General features: G+C 45.3%; 1 pseudogene across 1 annotated transcript in view; it reads left to right on the forward strand.

The window, feature by feature from the left end:
* LOC144390331 (protein NLRC3-like) overlaps window positions 1-15,133 on the forward strand; it is a 78,145-nt pseudogene extending 63,012 nt beyond the window's left edge. The window contains exons 2-13 of the transcript XR_013454353.1: window positions 1,141-1,263; window positions 1,352-1,465; window positions 1,833-1,946; window positions 4,563-4,610; window positions 4,965-5,005; window positions 5,163-6,966; window positions 7,058-7,231; window positions 7,934-8,107; window positions 8,461-8,634; window positions 13,717-13,763; window positions 13,908-14,120; window positions 14,404-15,133. The product of XR_013454353.1 is annotated as a protein NLRC3-like (transcript). The remainder of the gene's footprint in view (window positions 1-1,140; window positions 1,264-1,351; window positions 1,466-1,832; window positions 1,947-4,562; window positions 4,611-4,964; window positions 5,006-5,162; window positions 6,967-7,057; window positions 7,232-7,933; window positions 8,108-8,460; window positions 8,635-13,716; window positions 13,764-13,907; window positions 14,121-14,403) is intronic.
* The last annotated feature ends 1,675 nt before the right edge of the window (window positions 15,134-16,808 follow it).

The following is a 16,808-nucleotide window of genomic DNA, read 5'->3' on the forward strand; positions in this document are numbered from 1 at the left end:
ATATTGACCAATCAAATGCGGCTTGAGAGAGAGACACACCCCCACACATATTGACCAATCAAATGCGGCTTGAGAGAGAGACACGCCCCCACACATATTGACCAATCAAATGCGGCTTGAGAGAGAGAGAGAAACAAAGCGGCTCCCGTCGTTCGCGTCAAAGAGTCGCTCTCAGAGCCGGTTCGTTGGCGACCGACACGTCGCTAGTATTTCTAGTACCGGTACACCGAGCAACACTCTTGTGGAATATTTCATTGTAACTAGTTCGGGAGAAGAGAATCATTTATTTCTATGTTATCTAATAAAAACAAAGTCTTGATGAATGATCAAAGTTGTAAAAGTCAATTGATTTCTTGCTAGCAGGAGGCCACTTTACAACTTGCTGTAGATAAGAACCATTATAAGTCCAATGTAAGTGCGGGATGTCGGGTTGGACCAGGTCCTGGATGTAAGCTGGACCCCATCCATTCACAGCACGGTACGTGAGTACCATGTTTAGAGGACTTAGGAAGGTTAAAGAGCAGTGGAGCTGCTGCATTGTGGATGAGCTGCAGAGGTGGAATGGTGGTATCAGGAGACCTGCAGGAGAGAGTTACAGTAGTCCCGGAGGGAGATGACAAGAGCCTGAATCAGTACCTTCTGAGTGAGAAGAGGACGTGTTCTCCTGATGTTGTAGAGCGTATCTACAGGATGGTGTTGTCAGTGATGATGGGAGTCAGGGAGAGTCGAGTGTCACGCCGAGGTTCACGCCTCACGACAAGAACTCACGAGTGTCACGAGTCACCTCACGAGTGTCACGCCTTTTTTACCTGGCATCTGTTTGACTGTCTGTGGGATAAACAATGCTTCATTTACTTGCATATAGAGTTTGATATTCTTAATATTGATATTCAGCATGTCAATTCATGAAATAATTATTTTTTTAACATAAATAACGTCCTGATGGATCGCTGCCTCCTGCCAAAGGAAAGCGCTTAAAAGAAACACAACATTTATAGAATGAGAATTTAAAATGACGTCTCTTGACACGTTGTCTCAAGACAACAACACAAAGTGTCCCATGAGAGTTTTAGTGTTGAGGTGAATGAGCTCTGTGTGTTTGTCCTGATGAAGATAATAACGTGTGAGCTCTCCCAGCAGGTTGTTGTGAAGGTGTGAAGGTGTGGACTCTGCTATGAATCAGGCTGAGGACCCAGAGGACGGAGTCCCTCCCTCTGAAGCCCCTCTGTGTGGGGAACATGACAGCCAGACCAAAGCTCAGAGGTGAGAGGACCATCTCCAACTGTCCTCCACTCGTCTCCTTGTCCCAACGTCTCTGACTCACTGACTCTGCTTCTACATGTGTGACCAGGATCCATCAGAGACCAGGACCTGGACCTGGACCCAGCTGTGTGTCCATGAAGAGTAACCAGTCTATGAATCCTCCTCTACTCTTCAAAGACGTTGGTCCCTCTGTTGATGCAAGGTGAGGGTCTCAGGCTGATGATGAGGTGTTTCTACCAGACTCTCTGGTGGAGGTTCTGGGTTTCTTGCTCCAGGGCCCTTCAGCAGAGTCCAGTGAGGGAGGGAGAGCTCCATGGAGGACTTGGTGAGACCTGTTGGGACTAAACCAAACTGACTGGTGAAGAAAACAATGAGCTGAAAGCCTGAGCTGTTGATTCTCAGTGGGACCAGCAGGACCAGTAGACCTAAACCACTACAGGGAGTCATGTGGTCCACATCCAGACCTCACGTCATGGACCTTTACCTTGTTTTGGTCTCTGTGAAGACGGACACCATGTGAGCTGATGCTTCATGATTAGATGATGATGTAATCTCAGTGTTTCTTTCAGTTCACATCAGCAGAGAGGAAAGTCTCCTGAACCCAGATGTTTGTCCATGAAGAGTGATCAGTCTAATAATCGATGGATTGACTTCAAAGATGGACGCCGTTCTTATGACCCAGAGTAAGTTCTTAAACAGACGAAGAACTGTTCTGATCCTCAGTCATGAATTACATAAATGTTTGTTCATTGTTTAACGTGTTGTTTCCATGACGATCCATCATGACAGAACTCATTATCTTCATGTAACTCCAGGGTGTCAAACTCATCTTAGGTTTGGGTCAGATACTGTCCACTTTGATCTCAAGTGGGCCGGACCAGTAAAATCTTAGACGATGGTCCGGTCGACGGGGGGGCCGTCATTTCCAAGTGGGCGCTGCTGCCTGGAGGAACGCTGTGGTCTAAAAGGTCTAACACAGGGGAGCCCACACTTTATCAGCTCGCAAGCTACTTGTCATCAACGCTTCAATCCAAGTCATGGCGATCGCCCGAATAATGACAACAAGCAGCAGCGGTAACCAAGGGAACAACAGCGCTGCAGACCGGGAGCACAAAACGAATCCATGTAAAGAAACAAGCAACAATAAGTTACTGCAGACGTTCTTGGTCGTTACCTCACTCCATGACTTGCACTGATGCATGCGTGGTGACCTGACGTGCTTCTTTCTTCAATGTTAGGTGATCTACCAGCACTGCGTTGGTGAAGGACCAGGGGCCTCATTTATAAACGTTGCGTACGCACAAAAGAAGGCGTACGCCGCTCTCTACGCAATAATTGGTATTTATAAAAAGCAAACTTGACGGAAAAATGTCCTTCACGCAAGCTCGGACCCACGCGTACGCACAAAAACGGGTGAAATGAGAACCGTCGGCAAATGCAAGAAACACGCAAACGTGTGTGAAAGTGTGTAAAACTAGACTGTTGTAAAAGAAATGCCAATACTGCCTCTCATAAATAACACGAACACCCGTTTGATCTGCAGCGTAAAACAAACAGAAATACAAATTAACACATTTTCAAAAAGAAAAGTGAAATATGTTCTGCAATAATATCGGCATGTTATTAAATTCATCCTCTAAACAGCTGTTGCTTGTCAGATGCAATCAGATGGACGGTATTAAAACGCCATGATGCCGTCACAATGCGTAATGACGCTGATGGCTGATCTTCGCTCTTAGGAGACGTGGCACATGGAAGGATTGGCGCTGTAGTGCAGCGCACCATCGGCCTGTTTAAGGGCCGATGGCGCTGCCTCGACTGCACTGGAGGGAGGTTGTTGTTTACTCCTGAAAAGGTGTGAAACATCGTGCTGCATGTGCTGTGCTACATAATGTGGCACAGCTTCCAAACGTGCCTCGACCCCCTGACGCCGATGTTGGCCCAGACCCTGTCCCCGATCCCCAATCACTGCCCCCAGTCTCTCATCAGGAGGGGACAGCTCCGGTGTCCCTTTCCCCCCCGTGGAGACACACGTTGGCGATGGCGCACTAAACGATTCTTTGCTTCCACTTTGATGTCAGACCAGTTTTTCTTTATTTGGGTCCGAGGTCGTGAGGCTGCAGCGTTGCTCTGCAACCTTTTGCCCCTCAGGTGCCTTGTTGGCATCAGTGATGTCCACACTGTGTCCTCCAAAGAGCATCTTACTTCTCCTTCCCACCTCCCAATGATCATTTCCACTTCACACTGAGTGAAGTTACGTTTATTCGTTTTCCTCTCAGTGTTTGTCATGATTTCGCAATCGATGAATATTAATTTGTGGGCGTTCCACAGACTATATATGGGCAACTGTGGGCGTGACATGAAGCCGCAAAAGCTGCGCTGCATTTAGAAGTGATTGTGATTTATTAAGGGAAAACTGCGTAGGACGTTTTATAAGTCTGAATATTTCTGTGCGTCCGCACGTCCTACGTTTCATCCGTACGACACTTCTGGAGCAAATCCTACGCAAGCTTTTATAAATGAGGCCCCTGGTCCCCCTGGTCTAACACATGCGCTCACTCACAGAGTGCGACCCCCAGTGGACTGATTAGGAATAGCAGCTACTTTTATAGAAAAGCTATTTGTGTCTTTGTAATTCTCACAATAGTAAAGTCATCCAGCGGGCTGCATTGGACCCCCGGCAGACCAGATTTGGCCCTCGGGCCTTGAGTTAGACACCCATCATCTAACTGGTCTGTGTGTGTTTAAGTGTGCATCATTAACTGTAAACATCCTCAGATGTAAACACAATGTGAGCTAGTTCCTCCACATCAGGATCAGCAGAGGTCACATCTGGAGACAGCCTCAGGTTTCTGGAGACAGATGACTGGGACTGAACATGTGATTAGAATAAGCTCAGTGCTCTGTGGACCAGCTGACGTGGTCTCTGGACTCCATGCAGAGGTTTGGACAAAGTATCGTCAGTAGACTCTGTGAAAAGGTCCAAAGACTAGTTTCAGAAGATCTAAGGAGACTTCTAGAGATCAGGGGACGGACTAAAGAGGTTTGGAGTAGTTCCATAGGACTTTGTACCAGATGCAGAGGTCTGCAGACGTTGTTTTTATGACCCACAGTAAGAACTAAAACCAGATGAAACTGATGACTAACTGTCACTCAACTAATAAACTGTCCGTCATCATCGACAGTCTTCAGCATCTGGTTTTCATCATGATCCATCATGACAGAAGCCAATATCTTTAACTAATGTTGTGTTGATGGTCCAAACACCATGTGAGCTGATGGTTCATGTTCCTCCACAGAGAGGACCAGGAGAGCTCAGAGGTTCCCACAGGTCCGTCTGCCCAGCAGCATCAAACACACCTGGACTCCATCTTCATGGTGTGTACATGTACAACTACTTTAACATCTCTCAGTTCACCATCATCTCCATGCTGCACTTTGTAGACCAGTGGATTGTCCGTCTGTCCAACATGGACCTGATGGTGGCTTCCATGTTCTAGTTGGTGTCATTCATAGAATGTTCTGTTCCAGCTGCTGGAGGAGAACATCCTCACTTTTGTGAAGAACGAGCTGAAGAAGATCCAGAAGGTTTTGAGTATAGATTACCCAGAATGCTTAGAGAAAGAGGATGAGGAGGTGCAGGATGAAGAGCAGAAGAGGAGCAGAGAGGCCTTTATGAAGATCTCAGTGCACTTCCTGAGGAGAATGAAGCAGGAGGAGCTGGCTGAGCGTCTGCAGAGCAGTAAGAGGATTTCTCTACAGACTTACCATGCTGATTAATGAGACCTTCACTGATGTTTCAAGAGACGGACAGAATATATTCATAGTCATTCTCTGAGGAAAGGACATGATGAAATCTGTTCTTTGACTCATGGATCTTCTTTGTTGTCTTCATCCAGGACTTCCTGCTGCAGTTTGTCAGCGTGAACTCAAATCCAACCTGAAGAAGAAGTTCCAGTGTGTGTTTGAGGGGATCACTAAAGCAGGAAACCCAACCCTTCTGAATGAGATCTACACAGAGCTCTACATCACAGAGGGAGGGACTGCAGAGGTCAATGAAGAACATGAGGTCAGACAGATTGAAACAGCATCCAGGAGACCAGCCAGACCAGAAACAACCATCAGACAAGAAGACCTCCTCAAAGCCTCAGCTGGAGGAGAGGAACCAATCAGAACCGTGATGACTAAGGGAGTGGCTGGCATTGGGAAAACAGTCTTAACACAGAAGTTCACTCTGGACTGGGCTGAAGACAAAGACCACCAGGACATACAGTTCACATTTCCATTCACCTTCAGAGAGCTGAATGTGCTGAGAGAGAAGAAGTTCAGCTTGGTGGAACTTGTTCATCACTTCTTCAGTGAAACCAGAGCAGCAAGAATCTGCAGGTTTGAAGAGTTCCAGGTTGTGTTCATCTTTGACGGTCTGGATGAGTGTCGACTTCCTCTGGACTTCCACAACAATGAGATCCTGACTGATGTCACAGAGTCGGCCTCAGTGGATGTGCTCCTCACAAATCTCATCAGGGGGAAGCTGCTTCCCTCTGCTCGCCTCTGGATAACCACACGACCTGCAGCAGCCAATCAGATCCCTCCTGAGTGTGTTGGCATGGTGACAGAGGTCAGAGGGTTCACTGACCCCCAGAAGGAGGAGTACTTCAGGAAGAGGTTCAGAGATGAGGAGCAGGCCAGCAAGATCATCTCTCACATCAAGACCTCACGAAGCCTCCACATCATGTGCCACATCCCAGTCTTCTGCTGGATCACTGCTACAGTTCTGGAGGAGGTGTTGAAGACCAGAGAGGGAGGAGAGCTGCCCAAGACCCTGACTGAGATGTACATCCACTTCCTGGTGGTTCAGTCCAAAGTGAAGAAGGTCAAGTACGATGGAGGAGCTGAGACGGATCCACACTGGAGTCCAGAGAGCAGGAAGATGATCGAGTCTCTGGGAAAACTGGCCTTTGATCAGCTGCAGAAAGGCAACCTGATCTTCTATGAATCCGACCTGACAGAGTGTGGCATCGATATCAGAGCAGCCTCAGTGTACTCAGGAGTGTTCACTCAGATCTTCAGAGAGGAGAGAGGACTGTACCAGGACAAGGTGTTCTGCTTCGTCCATCTGAGTGTTCAGGAGTTTCTGGCTGCTCTTCATGTCCATCTGACCTTCTTCAGCTCTGGTGTCAATCTGCTGTCAGAACAACAAATAACCTCCCTGGTGTCTAAAGCCTCTAAAGACGAACCTGAACCAATGTGTCTCTACCAAAGTGCTGTGGACGAGGCCTTACAGAGTCCTAATGGACACCTGGACTTATTCCTCCGCTTCCTCCTGGGTCTTTCCCTGGAGACCAATCATACTCTCCTACGAGGTCTGCTGACACAGACAGGAAATCACCCACAGAACAATCAGGAGACAGTCCACTACATCAAGGAGAAGATCAGTGAGAATGTGTCTCCAGAGAAAAGCATCAATCTGTTCCACTGTCTGAATGAACTGAATGATGTTTCTCTAGTGGAGGAGATCCAATGGTTTCTTAGATCAGGACCTCTCTCCACAGATGAACTGTCTCCTTCTCAGTGGTCAGCTCTGGTCTTCATCTTACTGTCATCAGAAGAAGATCTGGAGGTGTTTGACCTGAAGAAATTCTCTGCTTCAGAGGAGGCTCTTCTGAGGCTGCTGCCAGTGGTCAAAGCCTCCAACAAAGTTCTGTAAGTACAGAGAGAATCAGATTCATACATCAGGACTTAAACACGCTGCCGTCTTTTCTACTTACTGCTTCTTCTTCATCCCTCTCTTCAGACTGAGTGGCTGTAACCTCTCAGAGAGAAGCTGTGACGTTCTGTCCTCAGTCCTCAGCTCTCAGTCCTCTAGTCTGAGAGAGCTGGATCTGAGTAACAACCACCTCCAGGATTCAGGAGTGAAGCTGCTTTCTGCTGGACTGAAGAGTCCACACTGTGAACTGGAGACGCTCAGGTTAGATTAAGTTAGGTTGTCTTCAATGTTGCGTCTAGGGAACTCTGGAACCAGAGCATCTAATCTTAGAGACAAAACTTGGGGCTAAACGTCTTTTTTGTGAATTAATATCTGTGTTTCCATCACATCACGAGAACCTTGTAGACAAGACATATTTACCACATAGTAGCTTGAAAATAGACCGTCTGAAACACAATGTTCTTTCACAATAAAACATCACATGTTCATCATGTTGTTCCTGTTATTCAGGCTTTATGATGTCCTATTTCATATAATGAATGAATGAAAAGCAGAGGTGTGAAGAGACTGAAGATTTTAATGTGTGTCTCTACAGTGATGATCTGCTGAGTGATGGTTGATTATTTCTGATTTGATGAAGATTCATTCCACATTTACACTCACTTTGTTCTCTCTTTCTTTCTATGGAAGGAGTCAGAAGGAGGATAGAGAAGCCTAACTTTGAATTTAACTAATAAACAACAATAAATATCCCTGCTTCATCCTGATATTAATACCACAGTAATTCCTGTAAACAGAGCACAATAAACCTCCTTGTTCTATGTAGAACAAAATCAATTGTAAACACTTTCACTGAACATGTTTTTTCATGTTCTAACTGATCGTATTTTAGTCCAAACTCATCATCAGAGGATTCAATATGAATACAAATGTTATTTTTCTTGTTTATTGTTGTCTCTTCAGACTGAGTGTCTGTAACCTCTCAGAGAGAAGCTGTGACGCTCTGTCCTCAGTTCTCAGCTCCCAGTCCTCTAGTCTGAGAGAGCTGGACCTGAGTAACAACCACCTGCAGGATTCAGGAGTGAAGCTGCTTTCTGCTGGATTGAAGAGTCCACACTGTGAACTGGAGACTCTCAGGTCAGGATTCAATTAAAGTCCACTTGGTGTCTTTATTTACATCCATGGTACATTTCGGACTTTCATAAGATTCTTTCTGCTTCCATGATTTAAATCAAATATGTATTTTCCAACTATTTCCATAAAATGTTTATTTTCAATATATTGTAAATATTTTACATTATAGAGTTAGTAGTAATGTTATCAGGTTGTTGATGTACATTAGTGGGTGTTTAGTTGTGACTGGAAACCAGTCAGTAACCATGTTAATGTGACCCCTCTGTACCTGATAGTATCTCAGTACTGCAGTGACCTTCCAGCCCTCACAGCTCCCTCAGATCATGTGACATGTGTCTTATTCTGTGTGTCTCCAGGCTGTCAGGCTGTCTGATCACAGAGGAAGGCTGTGCTTCTCTGGCCTCAGCTCTGAGCTCCAACCCCTCCCATCTGAGAGAGCTGGACCTGAGCTACAATCATCCAGGAGACTCAGGAGTGAAGCTGCTGTCTGCTGGACTAGCGGATCCTCACTGGAGACTGGAGACTCTCAGGTATGAAGAGGCTGCAGCCACAGACCATCAGTCTGGTAGAGGAGGTAGGGCTGGAAACCTTTTCTCTGTCCCACTGTCAGCCTGGTTAATAAGACCCTGACACACCAAGCTGACCTCAAACTACCAGAGACTCATCAAACTGTTTGTGTCCCACATGAGACCATCGACACAGACAGAAGTAGTGAGGAACAGTAGCCAGGATGAGCCTGAACAGGGAGGAAGGTGATGAAAGCCTTGTTTCTCTGGAGCTTTGTCTTGTCTCCACGTTATAAGAGAGGACAGTGTCTCCTGACACGTTGACGGCATCATGGTGGGTTGATATGAGTCAACGTGGTCACGCTGCAGGTTTGTGGGCTCTTAACAACTCAAACAACACTTGGATATTTAGATGCTGGTCCTCTGCCTCCAGTGTGTGTTTGTCCTTTAGTCCAGACATTATTATTAAGAGACAAACAGTCAGAGAAACAATCTGTTCAAAGCGTCTTGATGGATCATCACAGGAGGAACGTTTGGTGTTTTAAAGGAGTTCAGCTTCACCTGCTTTTGGTGCTTTGCACTGAGAGACGGTTCCCTGGATGATAAGAGTGGACTTGTTGAAGCTACAGGTGACAGTCGGCCACAGACGCTCAGTGAAGAACCAACAGCTGATGGTGGACCTGGAATTAGTATCAACTATATCGTAGAAATGAACAGAACATACCAAAAACACCCTATCCAGATAAATGTTGCCATCCGGATGGAGTGAATGTGATTGTGGTTGGATGAGAAGTGTTGGGAGCGGCTAGGGGGTCGTATTAGGTTACTAGCAAATGAGGAACTAACTTATGGACATTAATAGAATTATTAGTAATCACTAAGATACTTCTCAGAATGAATAAATAACGGGGCACCACCCTGAGCTAACAGGGACCAATAACCAATACTATAAATCAAGTCTCATAATTAATATTCACTCCTTGAGAGTGAAGATGTTGGAAGGAGTTAAGTTCGAGCACTGGCGATGTATGTCAACGGTCACCATATAAATGCACAAGTAAACACAGGAAAACGGTTCTTTAAAGTATAACAGGGTTTATTAACTCACAGGAACACCGATCAAGATCACCTATAACTGCAACCAACAATCCCCATAACACTTATTTTAAACCTACTCACTAAACAAGCAATCAAAACCTGTGTGTGTGTGTGTGTGTGTGTGTGTGTGTGTGTGTGTGTGTGTGTGTGTGTGTGTGTGTGTGTGTGTGTGTGTGTGTGTGTGTGTGTGTGTGTGTGTGTGTGTGTGAGCACAGAGGGGGGTGAGGGAGAGAGGGGGGGAGACGAGGGGGGTGCAGGGAAGGAACGGCGGTGCGGTTGCGCAACAACAAGCGGAGTGCCGGTTATCACACTAGGGGGCGAGCGAGAGCAGCGGGGCGGAAGTGAGACCGTTAAATCAAACCACCGAGGAAGACGGGAACGTTAAACAGTGTAATACGACTACTGGACGCGAGGGGCGAGCGAGAGCGAGATGCAGGAAGTGTTCCACGTATTAAAGCAGGAGGGTCCAAACTTTTTTCACTGAGGGCCACAGACAGAAAAATATGCGAAAGGTTGAGCCGCTCACTAAAGTTAAGGTATATCACCTCTAGTGTATTAACAGTAATACAAATCAATCAATCAAATGTAGGTCAATTATGCTTGATAATTTATTATACTTACAGAAAAAACTGCATAAATCACATCTCTCCATTAATGGGTTTTCATTTTTTTTTTACAAAAAGCGTTGGCAGCTCATCCTCAGATTGCTTCTTCGTCAGGATGGGGACCCCCTTCACAGCCCTGTATAAAGAGGGAAGGCTTTATTTAACCTACTTATGCAAATGATTCATCAGCTAACGTGTTTTAGAAAATGTGATCAACTTTAATTGACTGCATTTATTAAGTAATTGGGCTTTTGAACACATGAATACTGTGTAATATATTTGAACTCGCCTACAATGGGAACAGTGTTGCACTTAATGGGAGCAGTGATGCTGCTCTGGACTGAAGGACGGCTGGCAGGTCACGAGTAAGTTTGCTGGTTGAGATGTGAAGGACATCACAGAGATGGCTGTCGCTCATTTTGGTTCTCAATCTGCTTTTGTTCAGAGTTCACAGAGAAAATGTTTGCTCGCATATGTATGTTGTGCCAAACAGACTGGTCATTCTTTTTGCGTGGCGTCGCATCAGAGGAAACTTGGCCTTTTCCAAGCTCCGGTAGAAGTCGGGTAGGGAGAGGAGCTGCATCTCGATGAGTTCTAATTGCAGACTCTCTTCCACTTCTTCTGCATCCAGCAGGAAGGGAGTTGAGAACAGCTTGATTTCTTTCTCAATGACAGAAACATCTTGGAAGCGCTGATTGAATTGTGTCATAAGAGTTGTGATCACAGAAACATATTTCCCCTTTTTAGCAGAGAGGTCGGCCTTTGGATGAGCACGTTTGATTTCGGACAGCGTAGGGAAGTGCGCAAGGTTGAAGTTGCGTAGTTGTGTCTCAAAAAGACGAAGCTTCGCACAGAAAGTTGTGGTACAAGCTGGTCTTTGCCTTGTAGGCTCTTGTTCAGTGAGTTCAGATGACCAGTAAGATCAACTAGAAAGGCAATAAGGGAATAAAACCGCTTCAGCACGGAGCCGCGACTAAGCCAGCGCACGTCACAATGATAGAGTACGTCCCCGTATTCAGCATCGACATCAGATAGGAAAGCTTAATTCTCTGTGGTAGAGCCCTCGTGCTCGAATTATGTTGACAGTTTTCACAACTGTGGTCATCACATCGCCAAGCTGGACTGTCTTGGCACAGAGAGCTTCTTGGTGGATGATACAGTGCAATTTTACAGCCTCGCCTCCACTCTCTGGCACCTTGGCGCACACCATAGATGCCATTCCTTTGCGCTTGCCTGTCATAGCGGGAGCCCCGTCCGTTGCAACTCCACACAGCTCGTCCCATTTAAGTTCCATCTTGTCAATTGCACCTGACACGGCTTCAAAAATGTCCTCACCCGTTGTTGTGCCCTTTAGACTCCGAAGATCAAGCAGCTCCTCCGTGATGCAAAAGTCATCGTCAACTCCCCGCAAAGAAATGAACAGTTGTGCGGCGTCTGTTGCATCTTTCATCACATGCAATGGAGTAAAAGTCAAAAGCACAAGCTTTATGTGACACTTGATTCTGTATGTTAGCTGACAAGTCTTCCATTCAACGCACAATTGTGTTTGTGGACATGCTCACGTTGTTGAATTCCTGCATCTTTTCCGGGCACATTATTCCAGCGACTTTAATGAGGCACTGTTTAACCAAGTCAGCGTCTGAGAAAGCTTTCCCGCGGCGCGCTATGAGTTGAGCTACCTCATAGCTAGCTATTGTAGCGTTTTCTTGTGTGTTGTTAGCAGGGTAAAAGTACTGTTGTTGAGCCTGCAGGTTAGCTGCCATGTGCTGGACTTTGTCCTCTCGCTCAGCAGCAGTGTAGGACGTGAAGGTCGGATGCTTGGTTTCGTAGTGTCGTCGTACATTGGACTCTTTCATCACTGCAACCGTTTCATTGCAAATCAAACAGACACACTTCTCCTTGACTTCTTTGAAGAAATATTCATTTTCCCACCGTGTTTGAAATGTTCTGCATTCACTTGCTATCTTGCGTTTCTTTGGTTCTGCCATTTTGTCGTCGCAGAATTTTTTTATTTAAACATTTTTTTTGTGGAAAAGCTGCATTAGGACTGCAGCTAGTGAGTAGCTCCACCTACTGGTCAAACTAAGAACTACAATACAGTCAAGTGCAAGTTTCATGTGTGGGCCACATTCCATTCTATTTTTATAATTTGCTGCGGGCCAATAAAAAATGGATCCCGGGCCGCAGTTGGCCCGCGGGCCGTACTTTGGACACCCCTGTATTAAAGCAACGAGGAAGACGACAGTTGCACTGCTATGGCAACGCTATCTTTTGCTAGGGACTACGGCTTGGACGAAGGAGGGGGGGGGATACTTAGACGCGGCGCGAAGAGATTCTGTCCCGCGACCAGCGGAACGTAGATCAGCAACGTGAATCAGGATGGTCGGATCCATGTGTGTGCAGTTACAGAACCAACAATGTGGCTGGCGATACGAAATGAAACCACAGGCAAACGGATCTCACGGCGGAGACCCGGGAAAAGAAAAGAAAATAAGGAACTATTCTGACCATGAGACATCATTCAACAGCGTAACACAGTCGGCGCTTTCACTCTCTTACAGCAAACGTATCACAGCATCAGATCAACAGGGGACATTACGACATTTGCAGGTACACATTCAAACATAAATCAAAGGTAGCGGATTCGTTGATCCGGACTCTATCGTACCACCTTATGACTGAACAAATCAAATAAACATCAAGTTCATATCAACACGCTAAATTAGTCTGCCCAGAAAACCAGTCTTACTGTTTGATGGGCGTTGGTCATCAGCTTCCAGCTGACTGAGGACAGTTGAGCTCCGCGTAGGGAAACTCAGTGGATGAAGGCGATTTCGGCCGTGGGGTCCGAACTTCTCGTTGGGAACAGAGGCGGCGGGGGGTCAGAGAGCAGCTGTCTCTCCGCTCCTCTGGAGTCAACAGGAATGAAATCAAAAGGGAAAAGGAAGCGGGACGTAGTGGAGCGCGAGTCTTGAGTTCGTCCAGCGAGATTAAGACTGAAACTGAAGGGAGGGAAAGAAAAGAAACCAAACAACGTTGTGTTGTCTCGATCTCGAATGGTCTGTATCTGCTTTATCTTTATGAAACAGTTTAATGTGAATGTTCCTTTGCACACGTCCCATGAAGCTTGATCTGTAGCATGACGTCATTTCTCCCGTTTGAATTCACATCTGGTGAAAGTACAGTGACAGGTCCATTTCTTATTTGTTATCCATTCATCTTCTTCATGAATATATTCCAGCACCTCGTCGCTGTGTGACGCCTGACTGACAGTCTGTGGTCGTCTGTAAGTAGTGGTAGAAGAAGAAGAGGTGCTCCATGTGGACATGAAGGACAAAGCTGTGTGTGAGAGTGATGTAATGTCCATGTCTCCATGCTGCTCTGACCCCCCTCCTCCTTTCAGGGTGGAGCCTGATGGAGTCCGATGGTTGAGACCAGGTCTGAGGAAGTGTAAGTGTGCTTTGATTCATGAAGATTCAACCATCTTCACACTGTGACATCACTCATTCACCTCTGTGATGTCATCATCAACGTGTCAGTAGATGAACACATGATTAATAACTGCAGCTGTATTGTGTCTTGTTCTCTCATCAGATTCCTGTGAACTCACAATCGACACAAACACAGTAAACAAACACCTCAAACTGTCTGACAACAACAGGAAGGTGACACGTGTGGAGGAGGATCAGTCACATCCTGATCATCCAGACAGATTTGACTACTGGCCTCAGCTGCAGTGTAGAACTGGTCTGACTGGTCGCTGTTACTGGGAGGTCGAGTGGAGAGGATACGTTTATGTATCAGTGAGTTACAGAGGAATCAGGAGGAAAGGAGACAGTGATGACTGTTGGTTTGGATGCAATGATCAGTCCTGGAGTCTGATCTGCTCTGATGAAGGTTACTATGTCTGTCACAATAAGACAGAAACACACATCACCTCCTCCTCCTCCTCCTCTGGTAGAGTAGCAGTGTATGTGGACTGTCCTGCTGGCTCTCTGTCCTTCTACAGAGTCTCCTCTGACACACTGATCCACCTCCACACCTTCAGCACCACATTCACTGAACCTCTTTATCCTGGGTTCTGGTTCAGTTCTGGTTCCTCAGTGTCTCTGTGTCCTCTTCAGGAGGGAGAGTCTCCTCCTGGTGGAGAACCTTCCTCTCTGCTCACCACATTGTTCAGTCTGTACAGCTGATGGTGGTTCATGTGGGTGTAGATGCAGGTGGAGCAGGTGAGGGGTACCTGAGCTGGTCTGGACTCTGGGGGGTCCACAGCTCTCTGGGACTCAGATGGAAGTGTGAAAGAGCTCAGCTTAATGCTGCTGTGCTCCTTCAATCAATAGATGATCATTTAGATATTGGCTCCTAATTAGGCTTTAATCTTCATCTTTGTGTTCAAGAAGACATTTTATAAGACGCTCTTTCATCTGTCCCCCCATATGAGACAAATGTGTCCTTATGTGTGTGTGCGCTTCATCAGCAATAATAAAAACAAGGTGAAGAAGGAAAATATGAACGTGTAATTCTTTTTGAGCCCATTTTAACTTCAAATCTTTCTAAATCTGTTGAGTGAAATCAAATCTAATTTCACATAATCAGGTTTGTTTTGAACAAGAAGCTTTTTAATGGTTCAGCAAACCTCTCAAGGAAATATTGAATATGCGTTACTTGTGTTTTTATTCCCTATAATGTAATTTACAACATTTACTCCATGTGTTACTTTAACAGAAATAGAATTGTTTGGCTCTAATGTTAATAAATGACTTTTATTGGAAACAACTGTACATGTTTAAACAGGCCATCAAATAAAGATGCTTTCAACACGCTGTATTATTTCTTTTGACATGAAATACTCTGATCCTTTTTAAAGATGCTGTACTATTGACTTTTGTACTATTTCCTCCATAATATCTGTATTTATTCTACAGCCCTGTTGCTGTGTCAATAGCACAGAGGAAACATTGGTGGTGCAGCATGTTGAAGAAGGAAGTGAGTAAATAAAGAAATGAGTAATGAATAAGTTGCTTTATTAACCTTATTAACCTTCACGCAGAGCCGTCTCACAACAACACAAACTACTGAGCTCGCTACTTCAGGTGCAACTTGAAGCTTTCATTCTGCACCAAATATCACACTTAAGTCACCAACAAAAACACACAAAGCACAAGCACACATTTGATAACAGGGTGGAGTTTATCTCCTCACAAAGTGGAGCATTGAAAGTGTTAAATGGGATTTCCCGCCAAAATAAAAGACAAACAGCAGCAGCATTGCCACTAAATGCAATAAAACACGCGTTGTGCAGCGTGGACAGAAAGAGGAACGGCTTTAACTTTCCATCTCTTAACAACATGGTTATTGTAGCTGAAAGAAATGATTACAATAAAGTACATCCTCATTCTGCTCTAAAGCAGGTGTGTCAAACTCATCGTAGGTCACTTTGATCTCCAGCCATGTCCAGGGCTGATATGAAGGTCCAAGGTGATTCTATGTGGACGTTTCTCCAGGTTTCATGGCTCGGCTCGACCTCCTCACGCACAAACGCATGAGGACCGTCACCGACTACTTCCTGGCTCCCTGATGGGAAGCTTCCGGATGCTTCTCTTTTTGAGGTGAATGCTTTTAATTTTTTGTCGTCAGTGAAATGGATTCATGAAGATGATTCAATGAGAGGACGATCGGGATCAATCTCTCTATGAATAAATGCTACTGACTGATTAATGCTCAAAACAAGCTCACATGGGACGGTATCACATATTATATTTGGACGTCCGTGACACTAATGCACACTTCATATGTATTTGTGTCGTATCTATGTATATAACAGAGTTTGGGTAACCTTCAATATTTATCTCCATAAGATATTTCTGGGCTTTTTAAGAGCAAAGAACAAGTTCCTGTTGTCATGCAGAAGGAAGTATTAGAATGTGACTCCAAAGCTGAAGTCATTTAGTGAGTGTTACACACTAAATGAAGACATGTCCAGGGGGCCACATGTGAATTGAGTAGATGCATCTGATTGTTAGTGTTCATTTATTTTCATTTCAGGATGTTGCATTAATGCTCATTCAGGTTTATCGTCAGCTTGATGTGGGAGCTATTATTTAGTTACTTATTCTTGAATATAGTTGGATTAATTGTTTGGGTAATTGGATCACTAATTGCACCTGGAGGTTACTTAGGGGCACAGCCAGGTGGGACCAGCATGCACCTGGGTGACTCATAGTGTTTAGCAGTGAGACAGTGAGCACTGCATAGGAAGGCAGACAAGTTGTATCGTATGTGTTGTGGATCCTGTGGAATAAAGGCAAAACAAAAAGATCGGCCAGACAATCCGCCAGACAATCCGCTTTCTTACTGCGTGACAGAAAACAAAAACTAGGTGCAGCAGTGACCCTTTGATTCAAAGATGTGTTGGTAACAAGGACAAATGGCCACTACAATTAGCATGTTTAATAAAATAGTTGTAATATGAATCAAACACAATTCATAGTCATT

Source organism: Gasterosteus aculeatus, chromosome 21 (assembly GCF_964276395.1).
Source record: "Gasterosteus aculeatus chromosome 21, fGasAcu3.hap1.1, whole genome shotgun sequence".
NCBI classification, from domain to species: Eukaryota; Metazoa; Chordata; class Actinopteri; order Perciformes; family Gasterosteidae; genus Gasterosteus; species Gasterosteus aculeatus.